Genomic DNA, 17,035 nt, shown 5'->3' on the forward strand with positions numbered 1-17,035 from the left:
AGGGTGAAGAGGGGGAGGGAAGTAAACGCCCCTAAAAGACAAAATATGGGGGGAAAAAACACCTCACTTTGGCTTGACTTCAAATTTTTTAAAAAGTCAAGACCACTATTATCAGCAGAGGCCTGGAGACAAGAATTTGCCGTGCAGACCCAATCATTCACCTTGAGATAAGGAAAAGGACAGAAACTGGACAGCAAATGATGAGAGGGCAACAACGAAATGTTTACAGACTGAAAAGAGATGGAAATATAGCTTTCAGTGAAAATAATGAAGACAGGAAATAGATCAATAACTTAAACCCATCAACCCTCACCTCCATAGATATAAATTCATTACTGATTAGCAGTGTAATCCAATTGGATGAATACTTGAGCACCAACCCTAAGTAACCTCCTTCTCTGAGTAGCCCACATTTATGCCTTGAACAAAAAGGCTGCTGTTGTATGTGTTTTTAAAATAACAGAACGATATGAATTTGAATCTTACTAATGCAAAAGACATAAACTTTTAGGTATAAGCTGAGTTGGGGTTTTTCCTCCTGAATTGAGGTTTTTCCTTCAGAAAAATGTCTCACTAAAGGAGACAATATGTAATGTTGCAAAGTAAATATTTAAACTACTTAAAATGTACTAAGTATTTTAACAACCTCATTAATATACAAATGATTAATTACAAATGATTAGGTATCTAATTATTACAGATGATCTTTATAATAGTCATATCTGATCTTATACAACGGACACATTAATTTTAAATAGTTCTGTATTTCAGAATAGCTTTCTTGCAAATAAATCTAGTGGTAAGGAGGATGTCTTGTTTTCAACGGCTAGATACATGTTTATTAGGGCTGCTTTATTTGGTCAGTCTGGGTGGACGGGAAACTGTCTAAGAGGGAAATATCTGGTATTTTTCTACTAGGAAGTTAGCTTACGTAGATTAACACACATGTAAACAAACAGACATAACATATGTCCATTCCCAAACTTATTTTGAGGGTTTGACTCTTAAGTTACTTGAAATTATTCTTCTGGGATATTACAGCAGTCTTCAGTCTAAAGAAAAAGGCTCTTTTCTGAAGAATCACATAGTTGAAGTTATCTGATTCTACAAGCAGAGCAAGAACACAATTTTTAACTGCAGTTACTTTCCTGGCCTGTCTGTAGTTCTTTTTTTATTAATGTAGACAAAGATATGCCTCACTGCTGAAAGCTGAAACATCAAATGGAAAAGTTGCAGTTTGATTTCCTACATTCCCTCCACTCTCTGCCTCTCCCTACTTCGGTATAAGTCACACAAAATTACTTCCAGAAACTGGGAGGATTGAGCAGTCAAGTGATGAAGCCTAAAGTGCTATGCTTCATGCTTTTCTTTTTTTTTTTTAATCTTCAAGTTAATACTTATCAGGGTGACAGTCTACCAATGATCAAAGTCATAGTAATTTTTCTGTTTCATGAGAAATCTAAAATTTCAGAATCACAACCTGCTGACTCGATCTTATTTGTAACAACCCATACAAGTGCCCCTTCCTCTAGGAGATTCCTCCTGCAATTCACAAATGTGAATTTCACCTCTACCATTAATCAAAACAGAACTGCAAATAAGTTTCTTTAAAAATAATCTTGGTAGTGAACATAAAACAAAAATAACATGGAGAGTGAAGTATTAGCCCGTTCCTGTATTTGTCTGCTTACTTACTCCCTCCTACAACACTTTCTAAAAATTTCCATTATGATTTTAAGATGTTATTTTCCCCAAAAATGTTGACAATAATTTCCCACTTCAAGCTCTGGCTTTAAAAAGAAATAGGTTATAAGTTGAGAATAGCTAAAAAAAAATTGTTTTTGTCCTAGGGTTCTGTGAAATCACACTAGTCAGTGCTCTAGAATCAAAATTTCCCTTAGACTTTTCACTAAGAAGCAAAGCTGTTTGTTTGCTTTATCTGATAAGGAATTCAAAACATGCAGTGGTAGTAAATCTGGTTAAAGAAATTGTCAAGGGAGGTTTTGAGTTTTGCCATTATTTAACATTACATCATAGAATTAAATCATGTAAAATGGCAGCCTTATCCATCTCAATCACTAAATTTGGTCAAGTGAAAGTCTACAAAATTCTAAATGAAAAGCTTTTTCATCTTCTTAATGGAAATATCTAAACATTACATTGAGGTTTATTTTTAGGAAAGAATAACAGAGAAGAGAGCTTGGATCTGAAAAGAAAAATGCCACACACGGGTGATGCTTCTTTCTAGAGGCTGTGAACTGCCTGACAAACTTGCTAAAGCAAAAAAGGGTGTAATAGTTCTCCACAGAGGAAGAATTTTAAAAAGCAGTAGCAACAATCAGGTAACAACAGACCAATCAGGTCCTCCTAAAATTTAGTATTTGCAGTTGAAACTGGGATAAATAATTACTTTCTAAGGAATGTAGAGAGAGCCAGCAATCCCTATTCATTCAGCTCGCATTTACTGAGCCAAGAGCTCTGCTAGGCTTGAGATATAAAAATGAATACAACACAGCTGCTTTACTTCCAGCTAAAAGAATACACCTAAATAAAGAGCTACAGGGCCATGTGTTAAGTGCTATAATAGAGGTGTACACAAAGGGCTGGGGGCCAAAGGAAGAAGCCATAAATTCTTCCTGGGAAATCAAGCAAGTGAGGGGAGATGTGAAAGAAGGTATCTCAGAGATGTTTCCTTGTGATAAACTCAAGACTTTTTCTTTAGTGTGTACTATAAAGGTGGTAATTTTAAGACTTATCAACTATTGCAATGCCAGGCGCTAATCTTGGTCTACTAGCCAGTTTCTGTTTGACACACACTTCCAGTTACAATATCCCAGGAACATAAATATTTTAAAATAAATGTATTATTGTAATATTCCCATGCAATGCACACAATCCAGAATGGCACGAATCACTGGCTTGAGTGGAACATAGCTTCCAAGTTCAAAGATGTTTTAAAATATAACGAATGAAAGATGAATTTTAGAGAGTTTCCATATAATATCAATAATGCTTACTGTATCACTGTTTTCTTTTCTCTCAAGGCAAAAATAAAAGAATCACCTGATTGTATCATGGTTAATATTTGTTTTTCTCTACTTCTGTGTTTAAAAAAAGAGGGAGGGTAGAGAATCAACTTCTACTTAACATTATTTATTATGCAGAGCATATTCCTACTTATAACATAGTTGTGACAAAACCTCCATTGTTCATTACACACTAGCCCCAAACTTGAGTAATTCTAATGTAAGCATGAGAAACTCCCGTCTCCTTTGGGGTGAATTTCCCAATTCCTCTGTGTTAAATTGAGGTCTAATTTTCCCTGTGCCTGGTTTTCACAAGAAGGTCCATTCCACCCCATGTGCTCCTTTTCAGCTGTCAATAAACAGAGGCAGTGAATTCCCCACGGCTTCACAAAGCTAGTTAGGCAGAGCCATTCATTCCTTCAGGAAAACAGGGCATTGATTTCAGCGAGTTCCCAGGGAGCAGCTGCAACAAAGAGATCAAAGGCCCACCTCTCTTTCCCTCCATTGCTTTCATTAGGCCCAGCCCAGACAAACAGCGACAGGTTTCCTTGAGACAAGGAGAGGGCCCAGCAGACCACCTCATGGTTCAATTCAAATTCATCCGTTTCCTACATTCCAGTGACAGTCCAGAATGCTAACCATGACAAACCAGCACAATCACCCAGCATAATATACTGCTCGCTAGTTCATCCAAGGTCAGAGGGAGAAAACAAGCACGGGGGGATGTCCTCTGCTTCTAGGGCCTGCTGAGCTTCAGTGGCCCCCTGACATTCCATAAATAAACTTCTCCCTCTCACTCTCCCTTTCTTCCTCCATCCTACAACCCTACAAGCGATGGTCTCACTGAACAATCTGCAACTTCTTTCATGTCACCATATCCAAACTATACGGAAACTTTATTCTCAGTTGAATAGTTCGTTTTAATAGTCAGAGGAAGCTGGCTATACATGCAGCCTCTATTAGTTCACTGCTGTGCTAAAGCCAGTCTGCTACACCCAGTAAGCTACTACAACGTGATGAATTCAGAGCTGCAGTTTCTAGGGTTACCTTAGTAAGGGTTGATCTCCAGAGCTGCAGTTTCTAGGATTACCCAAGGGGTGATCTCCAGGGAAGGCAACACAACTTAAAGATGGAGTTAGTTTGCATAAATTCTGTTTGTACAACAAAAGTGTGAACAGAGATATAATAGTTTTTTTTTTTTTTTTTTTTAATTGGATCCAGGTAATCACCCAAACTGGTTAATCCAAGCTCCTGTGTATAAATGAGTTGTGTGTTTGTTGGGGTGAGGATGGTTAGTCAAGGAGAGAGGGACAGCAAGAGGGACTATGAAAGAAAATGAATTATTCTGACTGGTTTACCTACACGGAACAAATATAATTAAGAGGTTTCAAAATTCACTGTTGAATTCTGAATTGCTTATTTCACACCTTCATGGAAGTCTATGACAGAATGCTTTTATTTCATTGTGCTCCATTCCATTTGTCACTAATCCTGAGTACACATGGGAATCGATGGGTTAAGTTTCAAAATTGTGAAACCAAAAAGAAAATAAACAATATTGGTATGAAAGGTATGAACCCACTGGGTGAGGCAGAACACAACCTTCCCACGTGCCCACAGGCGTCAGTACTGACCTCGGTAGTGGGGTGGAGGGGCGGTCACCAGTGACCTCCAGGGCCATCTATTCACCAATTACTCACCTTGAACTGTCATAGATGCTATTTTGTATAGAGAGCTGAACAGCCCTCAAGGAGAAAAGACATTCCTTATATTCAAATTAGGACAGAAATGGACTTCGCATATACAGAACTCTCAACTGCACAGGAAAGGTAGCTTTGACAAAAATGGTGTGACAGTTAATTAGGAACCTTAAAGCTAACTCTGGCAATGACTTGCTTTGGGCCTAGGGGACACATTTAACCCCTCTGACTTCCCACTCTTCCAAAATGATGACAGAAATATCTGTGAAGAATTCCTTGAGGCAGTCCAATGAAATAACATTCCTCAAAAACTATGTATCTCGTCAAAGAAACCGGCTTATGAGTAGAACTTCCTTATATAATGATCACTCTGTAAATCAGTAGAGATTCTCTGGAAACTCGCTACATTTCTATAAATCAAATTGTTTTTTTTAAAGCACCCAGGAAAAATACTACTGAAAGAAAGTCTATGGCAAATGACCAAAACCACTTATCAATCCATTTATGTATCTTTCAAAAGCATTTACAAAACACTGAGAAACATTATCCACTGGATCTCCGCCTCAACCACCTGAGAGAGATGGTTTTATTAATCTATTTTTGAATGAGGAGATAATAGGCTCAAGAGAGGTAAACTGACTTGCCAAAGTCATGGAACTAATAATCAGCAGTTAAAACTTTAAATTCAAGTATTCTATCTTTGAGTCTCATGCTGTTTCCATTATACCAGCTACCATGTACTGGGGATATGATTATTCACTGAAGTTCTCTCACCAAGGCTATATTAAATAAGTCATCCTAGTTTTTGAGGCCAATGCATTGTACCACTTCCATTCAATGAGGTAGTTGCTTAAGAGTATGGACTCCGGAGTCAGATCTGTATTTAAATTTTAGTGTCACTTTGTAATAAGTTCATAAATTAAACAATTAACAATATATTTGGAACCTTAGTTTCCCTATTTGTAAAAGAGGAATAATAACCTCACACGGTTTGTGGAGGATCAAATTAGATAACGTATATAAAGCTCCTAAAACAGTGTTGACATACAACAAAAGTTCAATAATTATAGCTATTATCAATGCTGAAAATCAAAACAGTGTAAAGCTTGTTAAAAGGAAAAATTTCTTTTAAAGAAAAAGACATAAAATTTAACATCCAGTCTAGATGGCATGATTCCTTGCATTAAAAGTTTAGCTTTCAAATCTAGGATTTTATGGGGGGCAACTAATGAACCAAGATCAAACTATTATAAAAGAGAAAGAAACTACTATACAAAACAGAAACACTAATTGAAGTGTCGTTTTAAAAGGCTAATTGAGGCAAATCCTTGCTACTATAAAGCAGCAGCGTGGTTTTTCTGCACAATTCAGCTTTACTTCTTGCCACTTAGCCATTTCAAGTAGAAATGTATTGGTAACAGGAAGATATTCACAGACTGTTACCACTTGAAGAGAAAAATACACACAGGGATATTTGTTGTCTGTAGATAGTGCTTTCATGTTTGTAAAGAACTAACACATATCTTACTTCATTGACCCTCACATTACTAAGAGAAAACAGATTAATTTTCTAGCACAAGAGAAGACTGCCAGTGGTAAACAGCAAACCTTATTTTTTATTCCTTGTCTCATTTTTCATGACATCCTATTACTGGGTGGTGGCATAGAGATGCCACAGTACAGGGTGTACAGAATACTGTGGGAAGACAGAGGCCACTAAGACTGGGAGAACCAGAAAAGGTTTTGCAGAGAAGGTGACATGTATCCAACCTTTTATCTAGTACAGATGTACTTCTGGAATATTCCTGGTCGCCCTCGAGCCTGAGATTTCTTTTTTTTGTTTGTTTTGGTGAATTCTGAATATCTCATTCAGTGATTTAGTTCTCCTTATACTGCTTTTTGTTCATTTGAAAACTTACATGGATGCCCTCACCCCCTTTTAAAAATTTCATCCAAGGCCTTGATATTAAACAGGCCAGGAGCTGAAGCCACTATTGTTTGACTTAATAATATTAATACGTAAGGCACCTTCTAATTCTACAGTTCTGTGACTTTTAAAATGACTGCTTGTTCTGTAATAAGTAGTAGGTATATTGCATTCTGTAAGTAGGTATATTACATTACCTACTATACAACACATCACTTGAAATGTGCAATTTACTCCCTGTTAATATTTTAGAATATTTTCTTTATTACCATTTATATCAGAAACAGTTTAAAAGAACTCTTATGAACATCTAAAGGACTATGTCTAGCTAAAGAAACTCAGCCCAGAGTTAGTGAAGTATGACAACTGTTTCTGTCCTAAGAGCCGAGTTCCTTTATGTAGGTAACCACCCCTAATTCTATCTTCTCTCACAACATGAAAGAAACACATTTTTTAAATAAAAGACATTCAGATGTTTGAAGATGATTATGACAATCCCTGATGAGTTATTAATTTGACACCATTCTTCTTTTCGAACATAGGCATGTAGTGCTACAAATTCCTCTCTGAGCTTTGCTATAAGTTGCATCTTAGTCACTTGAAAATTTGGTTTCATTTTCATTCAGTTCAAAATATTTTCTAATTTCCTTTTTGAATTTTTTTAAAAATAGGGTACTTTTTAGAGAAGTTTATGTTCACAGCAAAATTGAGCCTGTTACAGGAATTTCGCATATACTCCCTTCCCTCCCAACACACTTAGCCTCCTCCATTATCAACATCCCCCACTAGAGTGGTACATTTGTTACAACTGATAAACCTCCATTGACACATCATTATCACCCAGAATCCATGGTTTAGAGGTCACTCTTGGTATTGTATATTCTATGGGTTTGAAAAACTTTGTGACAGTTCTCCATCATTATAACATCACACAGAGAAGTTTTGCTGATCTTTTTCCTGTCTAATTTTGCATTTTCTAAAATGTCATATAGTTGAAATTATATAGTATGCAGCCTTTTGAGACTGGCTTCTTTTACTTTAGTAATACACATTTAATCTTCTTCCATGCCTTTTCGTGGTTTGATAGCTCATTTCTTTTTCTTTTTTCTTTTTCTTTCAGAGACAGAATCTGGCTCAGTCACCCAGGCTGGGGTGCAGTGGGGCAATCTCGGCTCACTGCAACCTCCACCTCCCAGGTTCAAGCAATTCTCCACCTCAGCCTCCCGAGTAGCTGGGACTACAGGTATAGTCTGTATACCTGAGATTACAGGTGCCCACCACCATGCCAGGCTAATTTTCGTCTTTTTAGTAGAGACACAGTTTCACCATGTTGGCCAGGCTGATCTCGAACTCCCAACGTTCAGTGATCCACCTGTCTCAGCCTCCCAATGTGCTGGGGTTACAGGCGTGAGCCACTGCACTCAGCCAGCTCATTTCTTTATGGTGCTGATTGATTTTGTTTGTGTCACACTTGTTGGCTGGTAGAGTTCACCAGTCCAACCATCTGGGTCTGCTGTCTAGAAGGTGTTTTAGTTTATATGTGTGTTTCAAGGAACTAGTCTATTTTATCTAATTTATCAAATATGTGGGTGAGAGCTTATTTATACTCTTCTCTTATTAATCCTGTATTTTATCCATGGGATTAGCAGAATAACACCTCTTTCATTCCTAATATTGGTAATTGGTGTACTCTTTTCTTCTTTGGTTGCCTGGCTAGAGATTTATCATTTTACTGATCATTTCAAAGAACCAGCTTTTTATTTTGTTGATTTTCTCCATTGTTTTCCTGTTTTCAACTTTGTTGATTTCTGCTCTAATTTTCAGTATTTACCTTCTTCTGCTCACTGCAGGTTTAATTTGTTCTTCTTTTTCTAGTTTCCAAAGGTGGAAACTGAGGTTATTGATTTTAGGTTCTTTTTATTTTCTAATACATCATTTAATGCTGCAAATTCTGAAGTACTGTTTTAGCTGTATCCCACATGCTTTCATAAACTGTATTTTCATTTTCAGTTAACTTAAAATATTTAAACATTTTTTCTTGAGATTTTTCTTTGATCCATGGGTTATTTGGAAATATACTGTTTAATTTCCAAATATTTGGAAAACTTCCAGCACTTTTTCCGGTATTAACTTCTAGTTTAGTTCTGTAGTCTGAGAAGGTATTTTGTATGGTTTCTATTCTTTTAAATTTGTTAGGATGTTTTTAATGTCTCAGAATGTGTCCCTGGGTTATTTGGAAGTGTGATGTTCAGGTACAAGATATTTTTCCAGATTCCTTTCTAATTAAATTTCATTATGGTCAGTCAACACTCTTTGTATGATTTAAATCCTTTAAAATTAATTGACTTATTTTCCCACCCAGAATATGGTCTATCTTGATAAGTGTTCTGGCTATGCTTGGAAAAAATGTGCAGTTTGCTGTTGAGTAGTGTTCTATAAATGCCAATTAAGTTAATGTGGTTGATAGTGTTGTTCAAGCCTTCTATAGCCTTATTGGTTTTCCAACTACTTGCTCTATTATCTATTGAAGGAAGGGTGCTGAAATCTGACCATAATTGTGAATTTGTCTATTTCTTCCCATGTATACTGAAATTATTTTACTGGGTGCATAAACATTTAAGATCATTTCTTCTTAATGAATTCACCACTTTATCATTATGAAATAACCCTATTTATCCCAGTAATATTTTTTGTTCTAATTTCTACTTTGTCTAATATGAATATAGTCACTGCAGTTTTAAAAAATTAGTACTAAAAATGATATTTTGTTCATCCTTTAGCTTATAATCTATTTGTGTCTTTACGTATGAAGTGCATTTTTCTGTAGGCAGCATAGAGTTAGTTCTCAGGGGGTTTTATATGTATTAAATCTGACTGTGAACAATCAATTGAGATAACTCACTGCCTTCGGACCGGCCAATGTGTGTATTAAATCTGACATTCTTTGCCTTTTAATTATGATAGTTAGACCATTTATGCTTACTTAATGTGCTTACTGATGTGATTAGGCTGAAATGCACCATCTTGTTATTTGTTGTCTAATGGTCTCAATTATTCTTTGTTCCTTTTCTTTCTTCTTTTGAACTGATTATCTTTCTCTAATTTTATCTTCTTTGGCTTATAACTATGTTTTGATATCTTAGTGGTTGCTGTAGAGTTTATAGTTATATCTTTAACTTACCATGGTGTACTTTCAAGGAATATTATACCAGTTCGTGTAGAGTACAAAAACTTTATCTTTTTCCTCGCCTGACCTTTGTGCAATTATTGTTGTACCTTTTGCTTTTATATGTTATACACCCCATTTGCTACTATTTTTGTGTAAACCATCTTTTTAAAAATAATAATCATCATCATATGCATTTACCTAGGTGGTTGCCATTTCTGGTGCTCTTTACTGCTATCTGGCATTACTTTCCTTCTTTATTAAATCAATTGATAATAAATGTGAGAGTTTTTTAAAAAAAAGATTTCCTTTAGTATTTCTTACACTGTGGGTCTACTGGTGATTAATTCTTTCAGCTTTAGTACATCTGAAAAAGTCTTTATTTCACCTGTTATTTTCCTACCAAAGAAAGTGCTTGCATGTTTCACCTTTTTTGAAATATATTGTCACAACTGTAGATTTCTAGATTAACAGTTTTAGCTTTCGGTACTTGGAAGATGTTTTTCCACCGTTTTCTGGATTACATTCCTTCTGACAGGAAGCCTTCTGTCATGTTTGCTCCTCTGAATGTATAGTCTTTTTTCTCTGCTTTAAAATCTGTCTTTACTACTGGTTTTAAACTATTTGATTACGGTGTCCCTTGGTGTAGTTTTCATGTTTTTGTGTTTGCTTGATATTTATTTAACTTAGATTTGTGGATTTATTGTTTTCATCAAATTTGGCAAGTCTTCAGCCATTATATCTTTATTTTCTGTCCTCTCCCTCCTTTGGGGACTCCAGTTACACACATATTTGGTCATTTCAAGTTGTCCCACAGCTCACTGATGTGCTATTGTTTTTCTAGGTTTTTTTTCCATTCAGTATCTCATTTTATATAATTTTAATTGCTATCCAGTGTATTTTAGGATTTTAATCCTATCCAGTGTATTTTTCACCTCAGGTGTTATCTCTAGAAGTCTAGAAGTTCAACTTAGGTCTTTTTATAGCTTCCATCTTTTCTTAACAACCGTATGCTTTCCACTACCATCTTGAGTATATGGAACATAGTAACAATAACTATTTGAATATTCTTATTAAACCTATTTAATTTATTTTAGTATCTCCACTTATTAGATGTGTGTCAATTCCGGGTCTATTTCTATTGAGTTTTCTCTTCACTATTGAATTTTCCTGGTTCTCTGCATGTCGGTAAATTCTGATTGAATGCTACACATTGCATACGTTATTAATGGGTGATGGATATTTTGTATTTCCTTAAATATCCTTGAGCTTTGTTCTGGGATACAGTTAAGCTACTTGAAACAATTTGATCCTTCAAACCAAGTGTCTGCAAACTAGGCCCACAGGCCAAATCTGGCCCACTGCCTATTTCTATAAATAAAATTTTATTGGAATACATTCTGATACATGTAAATACATTTGCTTACAAATTGTTTATGGCTGTTTTAACAGCAGAAGGGCAGAAGTGAGTAGTTACAACAGAGACCACATGGCCCACATATCCTAAAATATTTTCCATCTGGCCCTTTACAAAACAGTTTTATGACCTGTCTTGAACAGCTTACTTTTAAGATTTTTTAGGCAGGATCAGATTAGACTAGTCTAGGGCTAATTTTGCCTCATCGCGGAAGCATTAGTCTTCTGAGTACTACATCTAATCCCACTTATATACAAGGTTTTTCCACTCTGAATGGTGGGAGGGTGGGAAGGGGCACACTCTTCCCTGCCCTACATGAGCTACTTTTTTCTTCCCAGTGGCTCTTCCCACATCCATGGGTAGTTCTCTTACGCATATGCACTAGTCAGCACTTGGCCGAAGCCTACAGGAGAGCCCTCTGAAGATCTCTGGAGCTCACTCTCTGTGCAACCAACTCTCTCTTCTCTGGTACTCTGTCCTTCAAATTCTAGCTGCCTCAGCCTCCCAGAATTCCTAACTCTATCATCTCAACCTAGGATAAGCTGTGTTTGGTTCTGCTTTCCTGCATTGCAGCCTGCGGCAAATCATTTGTTTTTTCCTTCTCTCAGGGTTCACTGTCTTGTGCCACTTGTCCAATGTCAGAATGCCTTTGTTTCATATATTTTATGGGCTTTTTGTGTGTGTCTGTTTGTTAGGCTATTTTAGGCGACAGAATAACTCCAGTTCCTGTTATTGCAAGATGGCTGGAAGCAGAAGTCCTCTCAGTACGAAGTTCCAATCCTTTATAATTTGCCTTAGTGCTTTATAGTTACAATAAACTGTCCCAGCTCAAGCCATTTACCCAATTCTATGGTCAGTCAGCAACTAGAGAAGGGTGTAATAAGCAAAGTCAGTAACTAGTGTAGCATCCCTTTACCCCAATCCCACTTTCCTATCTTTGTGGGATGTATATTGTGGGATATATATCACGGACTATATATTACAGTAAAACTTCGTTTTTAAGATTTATCTTTTTCATTGAACCAGTATTTATTGAGTGGTTGTTTTTCCTGGCATTGTTCTAGGTGCTGGGGATTCACCACTGTGAACAAAACATGCAAAAATTCCTACCCTTGTGAAAGATACCTATGAATTAAGCTTATCTTTGAATTAATTGTTTCTAGTAGCTTAATTGTATCCCATAACAAAGCTCAAGTAAAATATGTATCAGATGGTGATTAAAAAAAATAAAAGTAATGAAGAGACAGGAAGTCCTAAGAGATCTGGCAGGGAAAACAGTGTCAATTTATAACAGGCTGGTCAGGGAAAAAGGCATGGGTGAGAAGATGACAATTTAGTGAAGATCTGAAGGAGGTAAGGATGTAAGTCATGTGGCTATTTCTGGGTACAATAACTGCAAAACTGACGCAGAAACAAGAAAACTGGTATGGCTAAAGCAGTCAGTGAAGGGAAGCAGTAAAAGATTAGGCCAAAGGTAATGGGACCCATAGCACACAGGAGCTGATAAGCCTCTGTAAGTGAGACGGGAGGGACTGGAGACACTGGAGCAGGAAAGTAACATGATCAGACTTACAGTTTTAAATCATTTATCAGGCTGTTGTGTGGAGAGTGAATTCTAGGGGAGAAAGTATGAAACCAAGGAGACCAGTTAGAAGGCTACTGTTATAAAGAGATGATGAAAGTGTGCACCAGTGCAGTAGCAGAAGAGGTGGGGAGAAGTGGCCACCTTCTGGATTTATGGAAGGTGGGACTGACAGTATCTCCTGACAGCTGGCTGTATAGAGGGTGAGACAGATGAAATGAGGATGCTGCAAAGGCACCTGGCCTGTGTAACTGGAAGAAAAGTCTTCCTCATCTAGGTAAATGGCTACTTAGGACGAAGGAAGTTTGGTTGGGAATAGAGAAGAACTCAGGAGCTCAGGTGCAGACACATTAGGTTTGATATGCCTATCAGACATCCAGCAATTGGATATTTGAATCTGAGTTTAGAGAAGAAGTCCACACTGGAGACAATTTGGTAGCTGCCAGCATATATGTATTCAAAGCCATGAAAATGAATGGGAACAGCTAGGGAGTGAGAATCGACAGAGGACAAGTACAGAGACTGTGCCCTGGGACAGCCAATGTTTGGAGGTCAGGACAATGAGGAAGTATCTGCAAGAAAGATAAGAGTAGTCACATGCAATAGGAAAGCATTGGGAAAGTGTGGAGACTCAGAAGACAAGGGAAGAACATACTTCACAGAGCAGCATGATCAATGGGGTCGGTGCTTCTGACAGGTCAAGGAAGATAAGGACTGAGAATTAATGGTTGGGTTTGCAATATGAAGGTCATTGGTGACACTCGAGAACTTTGGTGGAATGCCCAGAAAGAACTGAGAAATTATGTAAAAGGAAGCAGGGACATTAAATGGAGCAGTAATTAGAGAAGAATGGGAGTTAAATTTTTTTTTAAGTAAAGCAAGGAGGTGGGAATGCATGATGCAGGAGAGAGAAGGGACAACTACTGTAGTTATATCCTTGAGCAGGTGAGAGGAGATGGGACTAAGAATATAAGTGCAAGGGTAAGCTTTAAATTGACCATGGCTGGGTATCTTTCTCCAACTATGTTCAGCTGCACTGCTGCATGCATGGAATCAGCAGACCAAAGCACTGGGATATAGATGGCTAAGTACAACGAAGCAAAGGGGAGGGACAGAGAAGATGAGTGGATGAGTGATTTTAATGAGAGGGTAGGCTATTGACATTGAATAAGGGAGGCTGTGAGATATGAAGGAAGTGTGTTGCAGTGTAAAAGTTGTATGTCTAGGTGGAGTCAAAAATGTGTTTGAGTGGGAAGACAGATGGAGAATGGGGTGCTGGGACTCAAGATCATGGAGTGAGAGCAGTTCTTATTAATGACTAGGCCCACAGTATGACTATGGGCGGAAGTTGCTAATGTAGTTTGGAAGACAAGGTCATTGAAGGAGAGGAAATCAAGACACTGAGAAGCCAGGATGTTAGGACTCTACAAAGCCTGAAAATCACCAAGAATTAGGACACATTAGTCTTACAGGGAAGGACAGATCCTGAATCTTCAAGGAATAATGAACAATGATGTATTTTAATTTCCAGATTTTAAATTTTTATGTTGTCTTATAACTATATTTATAATAATGATTTAGGTCTTACTCCAAGTCAGCTGTTTTAAGCTAATCCAACTGTCCTTTTATGGTCCAACTTACATTCTGCTCAAATGTCCTTCTTTTCTTTCATTATCATTCTGAAAAATGTACAATTAATTCTGTCATTTAAATCAGTTTTCTAAATTCTAAATTAAAATTTCTCAAACTTTTCCATGGAGCACCAGTTCGATGGTATATTTGGTGAGGTAGGGGTTGTATGGTGAAATATGTTTGAGGAACACCACAGACCAAAGGCCATCAATAATCACTTGTTGGAAATAAACAAGTCTAATTTGATTTTAACTCAGCTTTTTCCACAAATTTAAATGACCATAGGCTCATTTTCCATATAATATCAGTTAACATCCTAAAGAATGAATATACCAAGGTAGGTTCTATCGGGAAGGCTGTATTAGAGGTGTGTGTCTTCTTGGTAACTTCAAAAGAGGTGAAACAGAACCTGCTAGAACAAGATTCAAGATACAGACTTAGAATCTGTCAGAGAATGCAAATCCTTATTAAGTTACTTTGTAACAATATTCTTCTCGCCTGCTAACATGATGAAAAACAAAACCATCTCAGAAAATAAATTCTCAAAGATGTATTTAAAATTGGTTTAGTATATTTCAATTCTCCTCCACAAAAATGACACTTCATAGACTATTTAAAAACAAAGATACATAAATATGTTTTAGAGGAAGACTAATGCCCAACAGGATGTCTGCATCTATACACAACCTCAGTTCTGCCCTTTGGTCCCACTAACCATAACTCTGATAAGAAGTCACTATAAGGAAACAAATGCCCCAGGCCAAGACATGTACTTCAGAAATCACTATCAAAATAACTATCATCTAAGAGGACCAGAAAAAGTGAGACAGACTTTAAAATAATGTAAGAACCAAATAACAAAAAAGTTTTGCTCCAATTTTTGCTCTAGAGCTCTAAAAAACCATTATCAAGTTATTAGAGAAGAGAAGGTATTGGGGGAAGAGGATAAAAAAAATTGAAATACCAGCTTACAAAAGTCAATCACGATGTTTATGAATCAGGCAGGAACAATCTGAAAACAAAAATAAAAATTAATAGTTTTATATAATATTTGCACATGCATTTGTTAATTATAATTTTGAGATCATTGTATGTTCATACGCAGTTTTAAAAGAGCCTTTACTCAGTTTCCTACAATAGTAACATTTCACAAAACAACAGTACAATATTACAACCGGCATGTTTATATTAATGTCATTTACTAGTCTATTGCAATTTCCCATTTAATTGTATTAGTGTGTGTGTGTTTTATACAGTTTGAGCACATTTGTAGGCTCACATATCTACCACTAGTCAAAATATTGAACAGTTCCATCACAAGGATCCACCATGTTGCCCTTTGACAAACACATACCACCTCCTTTGCCACAATCCCTTTCTGCCCCTGACCCATTGCACATCTATTTTTAACACTAAAATAATAACAGCCATTTACAAAAAGTATTTCACTCCTTGTCCATAGTTGAATGTCATCTACTACTACCACCACCACTACTACTACTACTACTTCTTCCTAGTTATATGTCAAATCTTGAATGAATACTTTTAGTTTTCTGCATTAAAGTTTTAGTTTAAGGAATAAATTCTCCAGAGAGAAGTCTTTCTCATTGTTAGCACAGCATAGATCACTCATTTCAAAAATCAAAATGCAAAAAGTAAGGGAGCCAGAAGTGGTGTCTGCACTCACAGATTCCGTATTTTCAATATATTACTAACAAGAAACTCTGAGTGCTTACTGTGAGCCAAGCTACATATTATATATGTATGTATGTGTGTGTCTGTGTGTGTGTATACACACACGCATACATACATATATTCCATATACCAAGCCTTTGATGTATGCACATTGACCCTGTTTGGCCCAGGAGAAAACTGAGGCACCAAGAGGTTTACAAGTTGCCTAAAGTCAAATAACTAGCAAGTGGCAAATCCTGGAACCTGGGACCAGACTCTGGGCACCCAGACTCTACCATCCGTCAAGGAAACCATGATAAAGTCAAGATGTTTTGGTGTCACCATTCATTGCTATGACAAATAAATCATCCGATTATTGGTAAGCTTCACTTTAACATACCGAAATTCAACAACGAAAATGTCCAAAACAATGATGTGTAAAATGGAAGAGGTATTTTATTCAAATACAAAATGATAGGAAATTGCCAAAAACAAAGGTGGGGACATGCAGAAAAGATTTTATATTATGGCAACAAACTGTTCACCAGCCCTGAACAGACAGTCTTAACATTCGCTGGGGATTGTCAGGCAGCAGTTTACGCATAGCCAAGATTACTCTTGAAAAAGACATATTCAATTGAGCAGAGATGATGATGGGAGAACTGAAATTTTTGAACAGATAAAAGCTTCAAAATTAGGCTCTTCAGCCAATAGAGACATCTAAAACTCCAAAGATAATGTTCAGGTTATAGTAATTTAACAGACACCTATTGTGACAAACTTTCTGTAGGTTTATTAGCTTAATAATATAGCATTATTACTAAGGACTAGTAGATATTCTCTTCTGTGAAACTACACAGCACATTTATGCATAGCTGTGACAGTTTTGCCTATCATTCAACAGTACTTAA

General features: G+C 36.7%; 1 protein-coding gene across 19 annotated transcripts in view; it reads right to left on the reverse strand.

The window, feature by feature from the left end:
* The window catches only part of PLAGL1 (PLAG1 like zinc finger 1), a 124,997-nt gene that overhangs the window by 27,425 nt on the left and 80,537 nt on the right, over positions 1-17,035 (reverse strand). For 16 of the 19 annotated variants that reach the window (XM_023183749.3, XM_023183750.3, XM_023183751.3 and 13 more), the window contains one exon: positions 15,423-15,462. The exons of 1 other annotated variant lie outside the window; for it this stretch is intronic. The gene's annotated coding sequence lies outside the window, so the exon portion shown is untranslated. Of the gene's footprint in view, positions 1-15,414; positions 15,463-17,035 lie in introns of all 19 variants that reach the window. 2 more of the 19 variants (XM_023183743.3, XM_023183741.3) reach the window with 1 other exon arrangement.

This window comes from Piliocolobus tephrosceles, chromosome 5 (genome assembly GCF_002776525.5).
Source record: "Piliocolobus tephrosceles isolate RC106 chromosome 5, ASM277652v3, whole genome shotgun sequence".
NCBI lineage: Eukaryota > Metazoa > Chordata > Mammalia > Primates > Cercopithecidae > Piliocolobus > Piliocolobus tephrosceles.